Below are 12041 nucleotides of genomic sequence, written 5' to 3'. Positions count from 1 at the left end.
ACATATTACTTGAATAAGTTATTTTATATATTTCTGACAAAAATAGTAATAACACTTATTGAAGGAACACATGTAGTTGATTTGGGTTAGCAGTTATAAATAACTTGAAATCTTAATTAATTCACAAGTATGTTTCTATTTATATCAGTCTATCTTCAAGATTTAGGAGGAAAATGATAATTTTATAGTCCCTAGAGACCAATCTTTAACCCAGAAGCATCCTATGAAAGATAAGGGATAAGTGCATCAGTAAGTTGATTAGTGTTACATTTCATGGGGAAAATAACCAGATGACTGTGAAAACTTGTTAAAGCTAGTAAAATCTGCATTATTCATGGACACCTATAAAAATGATATTTAGAAAAGTTACCTATATAAGACTATTACAATAATATTTAAAATAGCCTTGTTTTCAACATATCTTATATAGGATTAGGTAATTTCAAATGTGACTTGTTTAAATAATGCCCCTGACTTATGATTTTTTTTCTGTTTGTCAAAAGTTTTATTTTCTATTTAGCTCAGCTGACCTTAAAGTCCATGTGAGCTTTTGCCATCCCTTGGAACATCCATTGTCTGGTGTACACTTTTTCATAGATCTTGCAAACATTTTTTGGTCGTATATTGGTATCCCGTTGGCGTCGTCGTCGTGGGAAGACATTTGGTGTTCGCACTCTAACTTTAGTAAAAGTAAATAGCAATCTATGAATTTAAACACAAGGTTTATGACCATAAAAGGAAGGTTGGGATTGATTTTGGGTGTTTTGGTTCCAATTGACAGTTTAGGAATTAGGGGCCTAAAAGGCCCAAATAAGCATTTTTCTTGGTTTTCGCACAATAACTTTAGTATAAGTAAACAGAAATCTATGAAATTTTAACATAAGGTCTATGACCACAAAAGGAAAATTAGGATTGATTTTGGGAGTTTAGGTCCCAACAGTTTAGAAATTAGGGGCCAAAAACAGGTCCCAAATAAGCATTTTTCTTGGTTTTTGCACAATAACTTTAGTATAGGGTAATAGAAGTCTATGAAATTTTAACACAAGGTTAATGACCACAAAAGGAAGGTTTGGATTGATTTTGGGAGTCTTGGTCCAAACGAATTAGGGGCCAAAAGGGTCCAAAATTAAACTTTGTTTGATTTCATGAACATCAAAAAATGAATTATTGGGGTTCTTTGATATACCAAATCTAACCGTGTATTCAGATTCTTAATTTTTGGTCCTGTTTTCAAATTGGTCTACATTAAGGTCCAAAGGGTCCAAAATTAAACTTTGCTTGATTTTAACAAAAATTGAATTCTTGGGGTTCTTTGGTCTGCTAATCTAAACATGTACTTACATTTTTGATTATGGGCCCAGTTTTTAAGTTGGTCCAAATCGGGGTCCAAAATTATTATATTAAGTATTGTGCAATAGCAAGAAATTTTCAGTTGCACAGTATTCAGCAATAGCAAGAAATTAATCTTCAATTGCACAGTATTGTGCAATAGCAAGAAATATTCAATTGCACAGTATTGTGCAATAGCAAGAAATCTTCAATTGCACAGTATTGTGCAATAGCAAGAAATATCTAATTGCATAATAATGCGCAATAGCAAGAAATTTTCAATTGCACAGTTTTGCCCAATAGCAAGAAATATTTAATTGCACAGTATTGTCCGGTTTTCAAATTGGTCTTCATTAAGGTCCAAATTAAAGGGTCCAAAATTAAACTTTGTTTGATTTCAACAAAAATTGAATATATGGGGTTCTTCAATATGCTGAATCTAACCATGTATTTAGATTTTTCATATTTGAGCCCAGTTATCAAATTGGTCCACATTGAGGTCTAAAGGTTCTAAAATTGAACATTATTTGATTTCATCAAAAATTGAATTCTTGGGGTTCTATGATATGCTGAATCTAACCATGTATTTAGATTTTTGATATTCATGATATTGGACCATAATAGGTAAATGTCCAATTTAAAATTTTTAAGTTTTTAAGTTTAAGTTCTTATAGACCACATTCATTCTGTGTCAGAAACCTATGTTGTGTCAACTATTTTATCACAATCCAAATTCAGAGCTGTATCAAGCTTAAATGTTGCGTCCATACTTGCCCCAACTGTTCAGGGTTCGACCTCTGTGGTCATATAAAGCTGCGCCCTGTGGAGCATCTGGTTAGCTCATGGGGGCCCGAAAGGCCCTAATTGTGATCTTACGCCATCACATCGTAAACTATTTTTAAAATCTTCTCCTCTGAAACGACTGGGCCAAATACCTTCAAACTTCGTTTAACTAAATGTTCCTTAGGGTATCTTGTTTTTTGTTATTATTATAATTTATAGATAGATATAAACTGTTACAAAATAAATAAAGCAGCAATAATGTTCGGCAAAGTAAGATCTACAAAAAAGTTAATGTGACCAAAATTGTTATTTGACCTCTGAACGAGTTCTTGCCCTTTTAAGTCAATTTTACACAACATGCACAATGTGTTGATCAAGTTTGCTATAACATTTAAAAATCTTTTCCTCTAAAATACAGGTGAGCGATTCAGGCTCTTGAGAGCATCTTGTTATCTTGTCCTTTAATTAAGAAACACTGCATAGTTTTGTAAACAAACTTTAATATTTTAAGATTAATCTGCCTTAATTATTAAGACTAATCTTGACAACCCTTGGCTATTTGAAGTTATTGCCCCTGAAAAGCAAGTTCCCACAAATTTTACATGCTATATATGTTTTTGTTAACAATGATTGTCATATTGAAAACAATTATAGATATCTTAAAGATAAATTTAAAACAGCAAAACGGTAAAACAGTAGTGTGGATCCTTATATGAGTTATTGCCCTTGAAAGACGAAATTTTAGCATAATTTCAAGTTTCATGCAGAAAATATGATAGATGTAGAGATACTTTATTTATGTTCAACTAAGTTAAAGATCTGCGAATAAGCTTACATTATGACCAAAATAGTTAATTGATCCTTTATAGTACATTGTAGTATTGGTTTGTCCTTTAGAAATTATTTTACCAAAAAATGTCTGTAATGATCACGATAGATAGAAAGAAATTTATTTTTAGCTCACCTGGCCCTCAGGGCCAAGTGAGCTTTTCTCATCACTTGGCGTCCGGCGTCGGCGTCAGCGTCATCTGTCGTCGTTAGCTTTTACAAAAATCTTTTCTCTGAAACTACTGGGCCAAATTAAACCAAACTTGGCCACAATCATCATTGGGGTAGCTAGTTTCAAATATATGTGGCGTGACCCAGCCAACCAACCAAGATGGCCACCACAGCTAAAAATAGAACATAGGGGTAAAATGCAGTTTTTGGCTTATAACTCAAAACTCAAAGCATTTAGATCAAATCTGACAGAGTAAAATTGTTTATCAGGTCAAGATCTATCTGCCCTGAAATTTTCAGATGAATCAGACAACCTGTTGTTGGTTTGCTGCCCCTGAATCGGTAATTTTAGGGAAATTTTGCTGTTTTTGGTTATTTAATATCTTGAATATTAGTATAGATAGAGAGAAACTGTGAACAGCAATAAATGTTCAGCACAGTAAGATTTACAAATAAGTCAACATGACTGAAATGGTCAGTTGACCCCTTTAGGAGTTATTGCCCTTTATAGTCAATTTTTAACCATTTTTCCTAAATCTTAGTAATCTTTTACAAAAATCTTATTCTCTGAAACTACTGGGCCAAATTAAGCCAAACTTGGCCACAATCATCTTTGGGGTATCTAGTTTTCTAACCAAGATGGCCGCCACGGCTAAAAATAGAACATAGGGGTAAAATGCAGTTTTTGGCTTATAACTCAAAAACCAAAGCATTTAGAGCAAATCTGACAAAGGGGGGGGGGGAGGGGGAATTGTAAATTGTTTATCAGATTTTCAGATTGATCGGACAACTGGTTGTTAGGTTTGCTGTCCCTAAATTGGTAATTTTAAGGAAATTGTGCCGCTTTTTGTTATTATTCTGAATATTATTATAGATAGAGATAAACTGTAAACAGCAATAGTGTACAGCAAAGTAAGACCTTAAAATAAGTCAACATGACCAAAATGATCAATTGGCCCCCTAAGGAGTTATTGTCTTCAAAAGTCAATTTTTATAATAATTTTCATAAAATTTGTAAATTTTTACTAACATTTGTAGAATCTATTTTGATATACGATTCCAGTATTTGCTGAATACTGTTTGAATTTTTCTGCTTAAGAATTCGATTGATTACTCGTAATGAATGATATACTGTGTATCTATTTTCAACTGTGTTCTTTTTCTAGACACAAATTCATAGAAATTGATCCAAGATCCACCTATTTAGGTGAAAATCATAACTCTATCCTAATTTCATAGACAGAATTTCATAGAAATTAATCTAATATCTATATCCATTAGTGCAAATCACAATTTTAATGATGTGCCTTCAAGCAGTTCATGTGTAAAATATTAAGGATGATACTGTGGATTCATTTATTTTCGAGGGTATCAATTTTCGTAGATTAAAGAGATTTTGTATATTTAACGGATATTTGTTTTATGGTTTTGTCAAAGTCTGTATACAACCTGATGGCACATTTGTAATTCGTTTAACATTTAAAATTATGGTTCATCTGTTTCAATGAAAACCAAGAAAACTGGTATCCCATGAATAATGATTCCACAGTAAACATTTTCAGCATGAATGATGAAGTTTTATGACATTCTGTTCTTTTTTCAGATTGACATATCCATAGAACATGCAGTTAGTCTAGACAAACAGGAAGAGAAAGGTCTCTGATTCAGTTCTCTTTGAAGTTCAAGGTCTTTTTTAATCTAAATTATAATGGGAAGATGTGAAAGGTAAGTTTTAAAGTTTGTAAGTGTTCAAGAATATGTTATTTCTAACAAAATGTGCTGTTTCACAAATAAAATACTGTGTCTCTTAGACACTTATGTAGCAATATGGCCACTATATTGGTGTATGAAATGATTGTAAGCTGTATTTGCCTGACGGGTTAAACTGACCATGCTGTCATTTTCATGGATCTTTTATGGATCTAGTTTATGTATTATTATTGAAAAAAGCATCAAACTTTCAATCATAAGTAAAGCAGGCTTGGTAGTTGTTAATTTCTGTGTCATTTTGGTTCTTGTGGAGAGTTGTCTCATTGGCAATTATACCACATCTTCTTTTTTATATGACATTTGAATGTTGCATTTTATATATATATATATATATATATATATAGGTATTGCAATCACACATTAGCTGGCCAATTGTTTATTAGCATCCATGTTCACAAATAACTACATTTGTGCAATTAAGGGACATGCTAAGGACGACCTTTTAATGCCCCCGCAGTAGTTTTACCCTTGACCTTCTGTATGACTGTACATCCTTCCATAGGGTGCAATCAACAGTTTTTTTCTATGACGTCACATTTTGAGGGACCATGCATAAGTGACCCTTAGTGGTGGACTGATTAATAAAGATACTTGTATAAAACGAGATATCACTGGAATCAGAATGTTCTCTAGTTTATAATGAAATAAAAATAATGTGTACTTTTAATATATTAAAAATATTCCATCCAATGAACATGGGGGAAAAAAGGTCTAATTTGAACATAAAAAACTTGAAACCAGGTCATGTACACACCCATGAAGACATGATCCATGCACATTTTACATAATCAAAACTGTATGAAATTTGTAGGTTTTTACCTGGCCTTTCAAAAAAATCTTGTTTCAGGGTACGGTTTCCTGCTCCGAAAAGAGCTACAGTGGCTGCAAATAAGTTTCCATTTTCACTGCCAAAAAAATAGGATGTTTACAGTGTTGTCTCCCCTCAAAACATGTAAAGTTAATATAATTTTAAAAATTATTTCAATCATTCAACCTGTTTTAATTGAAAGCTAATTAACTAATTTTTACAATCAAATACAAAAAACATGATACTTTTTCACCAATTGAGTAAATAAACAGGGGTTTCCCTCCATTGTTATTTTTAGTCGGGGAATAACCCCTAGTTTTTTATACGAAACTGTTTATAGCACCCTTAAGGCAAAACTTTATATGCGATATATTAAAATGTCTTAGCTTTTCTGAATCTGTACACTTTACCGATTAAAATGATGTCTGACTTTAAGGATTGTGACCACGAATAGTGAAAATACAGCTCTTTTTTCATGTCGCGTAGTACTGGCATATTGGCCAGTGGCAAACAGTTTAACCAGCACACTCCAAACATTTCCTGTATCCCATTTTCATCAGTTTTACAAAGAAAATAAATCATAAAATAGGGTTTCTTTTGAATAAATAGAATAAAAACTATGAAATAAGCATGAATAAAGTTACTTGAAATATATTTTGTCCCTAGTATTATGTGAACTAAGTTATAGCTGAGTTGAGAAAAATATGGAAATAGTGTTTTTCTTAGGTATGGCACTTGTACCTTTTTGACTTTAAAAAGTACCAAATATATATTATAATGAATTAAAATTTATGTCACACTGATCAGAAGTACAGGTCAAAGTAGAAAAAGTCTACACTTTGCATGTGCAACTTTTGGTTCCAAATATATGAGAGATTGAATAGAATATCATGACGTCACAAAAAGATGAAAAAAACTTCAATATTCCTGCAGAGTCTGGTTTTCTTATTTCTGGTTACTATGTACAAATCTGTAATATTTGCATTAAATATACCAAACTGATGCTTTTAAATTAAAGTATACGTGCCGTACAATATTTTTCAGAATTATTTTACTCCATTCGCGTACACATTTCTATGCGAAAACATCACTATAATATATATTTGTCCCTTTAAGGGTGCAATCAACAGTTTTTTTCTATGACGTCACATTTTGAGGGACCATGCATAAGTGACCCTTAGTGGTGGACTGATTAATAAAGATACTTGTATAAAACTAGATATCACTGGAATCAGAATGTTCTCTAGTTTATAATGAAATAAAAATAATGTGTACTTTTAGTATATTAAAAATATTCCATCCAATACATATATAATCAAAACTGTATGAAATTTGTAGGTTTTTACCTGGCCTTTCAAAAAAATCTTGTTTCAGGGTACGGTTTCCTGCTCCGAAAAGAGCTACAGTGGCTGCAAATGTTTTCAATTTTCACTGCCAAAAAAATAGGATGTTTACAGTGTTGTCTTCCCTCAAAACATGTAAAGTTAATATAATTTTTAAAATTATTTCAATCATTCAACCTGTTTTAATTGAAAGCTAATTAACTAATTTTTACAATCAAATACAAAAAACATGATACTTTTTCACCAATTGAGTAAATAAACAGGGGTTTCCCTCCATGGTTATTTTTAGTCGGGGAATAACCCCTAGTTTTTTATACGAAACTGTTTATAGCACCCATACCTCCCAAAGTTGGTTACTGTTCTCAAACTTCAGTTTGCTTTCAACCAAATGTTATGATACTGATACATAATGCTTATACCAAAAAACACAGATCAAGTTTGAATTTTGGTGGTGTCATGTACTTTAACCATTCTAGAGTTATGCCCCTTTACAAACAAACAAAAATGCTGAAACTTTATTTCAATGTTCTCACTTAAGTTTGCCTCTAAACCAAATGCTGTGAAACTAATACACAGCAATGCTTATTACCACAAAATACAGATCAAGTATGAATTAAGGGGGTGGCGTCACTTAACTGTTCTGCAGTTATGTCCCTTAACAAATGAAAAAGATGCTTATATTTATAGTTTCTGTTCTCTAACTTTAGTCTGCCTCAACTAAATGCAATGAAACTTATACACAATGCATGTTACCACATAATACAGATCAAGTTTGAATTTTAAGGGGGTCACTTTAACTGTTCTAGAATTATGCCCCTTCACAAATTGAATGATTGCTGGAATTTTCATTTCAATTCACTAACTTTAGCTTGCCTCAACCAAATGCTATGATATTGTACACAATACTTATCACCACAAAATACAGATCAAGTTTGACTTTAAAGATTGTCACTAAATTTTCTAGAGTTATGCGCCTTTGAAAATGGAAAAATTACTGAATTTTTGTTTCCGTTCTCTAAATTAAGTTTGCATAAACCACATTTTATGGAACTTGTACACAATACCTATTACCACTAAATCAGATTAAGTGTTTTTGGTGGAGTCACTTTTACCGTTCTTCAGTTATGTCCTTTTATAACTTTATATGATATACAAGCAGGGGCATAATCTGTGATCCATTGATACGTTCCCTATTTAATTTTTTGTTATTATTTTGATTTTTTTGGTGTCGGAGCCAATAAAGGCCCATTTGTTTGTAGGTAAAAACATGAAGAATCGGTAAAGTAACACACACATATATATATATATATATATATATATATATATATATATATATATATATATATCAAAAGTTAAAACACCAGATTAGAAAAAAAAGATTCAGTATGATTGCTTTAAGGAAACAACCGCCATAATAAGAAACAAAATTTAAATATCATTAGTGTGGTAAGTCTTCAATTATTGAACAAAACAAATGACATACATTAAGCCATGAAAGACATGTGTTAACAAATTCATTTATTATCATGATTATAAGACAGAACAAAATATGCTGGAAAAAAAATCATGAATAATATGCCTGAAGGACTTTAAAATATTGAACTTGAATTGACTTTTCTTTGTAGGATGCATAGAAATTTTTGGAGGACAAATTGGCGTGAGTCTAAAAAGACACAGATTTGAAGATAAGCGAGAGAAAAAGAATGACAAACATAGTTTAAAGGACTGAAGACTTCCTGATATCTTTCAAACTGTTCTTTTGGTATAAATGTAATAATGCAATATCATCTTATTTGTATAGGCATACATCCTGTAAATCTTGTTGATGCCTTTTAGCTCCTTAAATGCAACCACTATTTAGTAACATTGTTGTGATTGTAGTTCTATATGTGAGCATATTAGTTAACTAGACTGTCATTGACTGTAGTAATTGCATATACACATGCATTATTATATATACCATACTTATCATCAATCTTAGTCTTTTTAATTCAGAAGAAATTTTTAAAACAAGTTATTCTAATCAGACTAACCTATTATATGCACTTTTTCAATATAGCAAATATGTTGCAAATGTGGTGCAATAGAGAGCAACCTTTATATTTCTTAGAAAATACTTTTTTTCTGAACTGTAATGAAAAGTATGGTTATATAGTTAAAATACTTTTTTTGTAAGTGAGACTTATTTTCTATGAATCATAATATTTTAACAAATATTAGAAACAAATTTACATAAAAACTTTCTTGTGTATCAAAATTCTGTGTTGTATAAAAATCTTAAAGATGTTTAAGAAATCAAAATTCTAAATTTTGGCTTGTAGATTTTATTTCGGGATTTTTCCCGAAATGGGAAAAACAAATCTATGCACCAAAATAAATAAAGTGTGTGCCTGATATTAGATTTATATTTTCGGGATTTTTCCCGAAATGTGAAAAGAAATTATTAGTCATGAGATCTAGCATATACATGATATACATAGAATTTTTCGGGATAAATCCCGAAAATATTTGCAGACATCTGTATTATACATTTTGTACTTAGTTTATATTTTCGGGATTTTTCCCGAAATGTGAAAAGAAATTATTAGTCATGAGATCGAGCTTATACAATGAACTTTTTGGGATAAATCCCAAAAATATTTGCAGACATCTGTGTTATACATTTTGTACTTAGTTTATTTTTGTCGGGATATTTCCCGAAAATTGTTTCAGATTTTTTTTTAAACGCTTTGCCAACATATATGTCCTAAAATTTAATGTTGAAAATGAGTTCGGGACATTTCCCGAATAAATAGTTGTCATATACATTTTTTTACCACAAATATTTCATTACTTTCATATATTTTGGGAAATTTCCCAAACATTTAATGTAAGTTTTATCAAATATAAGAATAAAAACATGGAATATTGTAAAATTTGTGTATTTCTTTATGAAATCTGCATTCATTTATAGTAAACATTGAAAAAGATTATAAAAAGGAATAAAATGGATTTTACTCTTTTAAAATAGAGTCTGTTAAAAGTATTTGCCCTGTTTAAATCAGCCAAACGTATTTAAAAAAAAAAATATTATTTGCCTTACAACTGACCCTATTTGTCCAGCATTATAGTCTTAAGTCCTTATGCTGTATAGAACGGTAAGATTCCAACTCCGGCTGTCGGTCTAATACAAAGCAAGTCATATGTTTATCATATATGTTATATTTCTAATTTGCAAAGATGTTATAGATATATTTTGAAAATTCCAATTTGCAAAATATGAAAATTAATTTAACAAGTTATTATTCTGTATATGCTTGAAATATTTTCTGCTGACGTAAAACAGCCATTAATCAATAATCGTATCATAAATAGAACTGATATAATTTAATTTTGTTCATTTGATATTAGAATAGAACAAGTTGACCGTAACTTTCATTACGGCTCCCCAGCTAAAATTACAGACGCTCATGGATAGGCAGTAATTAAATGAGAGCAAAAAATCTAATACCTGCTGCAAAGATGCATGCAAAGGAGCAAAGGGGAAAATTCAAATTGCCAATTTGTCTTTTCCTTTGCTCACCGCGTGAAGGTTTTAGTCGGAAATTTAACTTGTAGTTTTTGTCGAGCCTGCAACTTTTGTTGCAGAAAGCTCGACATAGGGATAGTGATCCGGCGGCGGCGGCGGCGTTAGCTCACTTCTTAAAAGCTTTATATTTTAGAAGGTGGAAAACCTAGATGCTTCATACTTTGTATATAGGTGCTTCATGTTACGAAGTTTCCGTCAGTCACATGTCCAATGTCCTTGACCTCATTTTCATGGTTCAGTGACCACTTGAAAAAAAAAGTTCAAATTTTTTGTAATGTTGAATTATCTCTTATTATAAGTAATAGGATAACTATATTTGATATGTGCGTACCTTGCAAGGTCCTCGTGTCTGTCAGACAGTCTTCACTTGACCTCGACCTCATTTCATGGATCAGTGAACAAGGTTAAGTTTTGGTGGTCAAGTCCATATCTCAGATACTATAAGCAATAGGGCTAGTATATTCGGTGTATGAAAGGACTGTAAGGTGTATATGTCCAACTGGCAGGTGTCATCTGACCTTGACCTCATTTTCATGGTTCAGTGGTTATAGTTAATTTTTTTGTTTTGGTCTGTTTTTCTCATACTATATGGAATAGGTCTACTATATTTGTTGTATGGAATGATTGTAAAGTGTACATGTCTAGCGGGAAGATGTCATGTGACCTTGACCTCATTTTCATGGTTCAGTGGTCAAAGATAAGTTTTTGAGTTTTGGTCTTTTTATCTAATGCTATATGCCATAGGTTAACTATATTTGGTGTATGGAAATATTTTATGATCTTTATGTCAGTCGCGCAGGTTTTATTTAACCGTTACCTCATTTTCACGGTTCATTGCACAGTTAAGTTTTTGTGTTTTGGTCTATTTTTCTTAAACTATAAGTAATGTGTCAACTATGTATGTTGTATAGAAGCATTGTTAGCTGTACATGTCTGCCTGGCATGGTTCATCTGACCTAGACCTCTTTTTCAAGGTTTATTGGTCTTAAGTTTGTTTAGTTATCTTGGTTAATGTTAAGTTTATGTGACAGTTGTAATAAAGCTTAGCTTGATACTTAGGACTATCAACATACTATCAATGATTAGAATAGAAGGCGAGACATTTCAGCGTGTGCACTCTTGTTCTTTAATTATATATAAGTTTACATCATCACGTAAAATAGCACCAATAGTTTGTGTGTACCTTACATGTGTGTATAACAGAAAACACAACATTGGCGTCATATTTATATTAACAAATTTATTAATTCACTCTGGTCGATTGATTGATTTATTTTTGGTGTTTTAACGCCACTTTTTAGCACCACTTTTGGGCTGTTTCGTGGTGGTCAGTTTTTATTGGAGGAGGAAGCCGGAGTGCCAGGATAAAACCACCGACCTTCGATAGGAAAACTGACACTCTTAGTCAACAAGTAATAGCTTTTCTAAAAAGCTTGCCGTA

The sequence above is a fragment of the Mytilus galloprovincialis genome, chromosome 5 (assembly GCF_965363235.1).
Source record: "Mytilus galloprovincialis chromosome 5, xbMytGall1.hap1.1, whole genome shotgun sequence".
NCBI classification, from domain to species: Eukaryota; Metazoa; Mollusca; class Bivalvia; order Mytilida; family Mytilidae; genus Mytilus; species Mytilus galloprovincialis.
Note: the sequence above shows the minus strand (reverse complement) of the source record.